This window comes from Ranitomeya imitator, chromosome 4 (genome assembly GCF_032444005.1).
Source record: "Ranitomeya imitator isolate aRanImi1 chromosome 4, aRanImi1.pri, whole genome shotgun sequence".
Classification (NCBI taxonomy): domain Eukaryota; kingdom Metazoa; phylum Chordata; class Amphibia; order Anura; family Dendrobatidae; genus Ranitomeya; species Ranitomeya imitator.
Genome location: NC_091285.1, coordinates 620,683,075 through 620,685,069, shown reverse-complemented (window position 1 = coordinate 620,685,069; position 1,995 = coordinate 620,683,075).

Here is a 1,995-nt window from a genome sequence, read left to right as displayed (position 1 = left end):
TTGGAATAAATAACTGTAATCAATAGCTTCTTATAACCATCAACAAGCTTCTTACACCTCTCCACCGGAATTTTGGAGCACTCTTCTATTGCAAACTGCTCCAAATTTCTCATATTTGAAGGGTGACCCAGAAGTGGCTGTTTGTACAACCTATGGAGTGTTACAATGATGCTCCATAGGCTTTGTTTGTCGGATTTGGTGGACTACGTCAGAGTCAATGGGCTATGGCGGACATTCGTGGGAATTTTTTTTTAATGAAGTGGTAAAAGTAGGGAAGGGTCTTTGTTTCATTTCTCTGTTTTTTGTGTTATTTGTTTTCAGGTTTCCATTTGTGGACTACGTCGAATTTGATGCAGTACATCGGACTTGCATGGACATTTTTTTTATAATAAAGTGAACCAGGGAAAGTGTGGGGGAGTGTTTATTTCAATATAGTTTTTTTTATGTGTGTTTCCTTTTTTATTACTGGTTTAGTAATAAGGGTGTCTGATAGACACCATTCCAATACTACCTCCACGGCTTGGTGTCAGCTATGTTTATGGACACTTCACAGCTGACATCAACCCCAACCACCATTACGTCAATTGCTAACGGATCAAGGTATTGGGAACAGCCAAGACGTAGCACCAGAATTGGAGCATCTCATGTGATGTTCTACTTTTGGGGTGAATGAAGGCTGGTATTTTTAAGCTGGAAGGGGCCCAACAACCATGGACCTTCCCAGCCTGATATTAATCAGCTCTCAGCTGTCTGCTTTACCTTTGCTGGATACAAAATATGGTGGGACCCCACAGTTTTTTTTCATTCATTAGGTTAAATAGAAAGCTGTACAATAAGCTCCACATGCAAGGCACTAAAGTGTTGTGGGGTTGGACAACTATATATCTCCCCAATATCTATTATCTATCTATCTATCATCTATCCATCCATCCATGAGCTTTTGATGTGTTTTTGATGTTGCACATTTTCTGCACCTAATAAGTAAATTAACTTGCATTTTTTAACGCTGTTTTTTGTATCTTGTTGGTGTGTCACATTTTAAATAAAGCTGCTTTTTTTTGATACTTCCAAGCATTTGACATTGCAAAAACATTTATTGATACAGTCATGTGCGCATTACATGCACTAAAACCACACGCACGTTTTTCGCCTGTTGATTTTCTGTATCTATTGTAAGTCTATAAGGAAAAAGTACACAAAACTAAGAGTTGCAGATTTGAATCACGCACCTGCAGGTCGGTTTGCATGGCGCAAAAAAAAAAAAATCTCAATGGGCATGAGATTTCTATAAATCTTATCCACTTCGCTGGAACTGTAAGGCTATCTGCCCATGATCAAGAACTGCTGCGGGTTGGACGCTGCGTACTTGTGCAGCATCAAACCAAAGGCGTCCAGATGTTACAGCATAGTGGATAGGATTTCTAGAAATCCCATATCAACTATGCGTCCACATCCGCGGAGACTTTCATATCAAAAACTCAATAAAAGCTCATCATGTGAACGCAGCCTAACTCGGGCAACACATGTACGTATAATACACACATGGTAACGAGCCCGTAGACAGATGGGAGTCATGCTGTGATAGGAAAGGTTAGGGTTTCCTTCTCTTTGTAGGACATCTACCTACTTATCTGCAAATATAAATACACATAGAAGCATAAACTCTGATTCACTTGTGCTTCCATCTCTGCATTGTCCTATATTCCTCTCCTATCGCAGCATGTAGACAAGGGAATTTTCCATAGCATTTCACGCCCAATCTCCCTTTTTATTGACAAGCAGCGCTTGGGTCACATGAAAATTCTTCCTTGGTGATGGTGCTGTTAATGAGGCTGATTTTTTTTCTTCAAGTTTTATTTCCTCATCAGGGACTTTCCAGTAAATTATGAGAAAAGAAAAGAGAAAGGAAAGTAGGAGTGACCATGTCAGGGAATTACCCAACCCTAAACCATCCCACAAGGCCGGATATAAACACACACACATGTCTGTGTGATC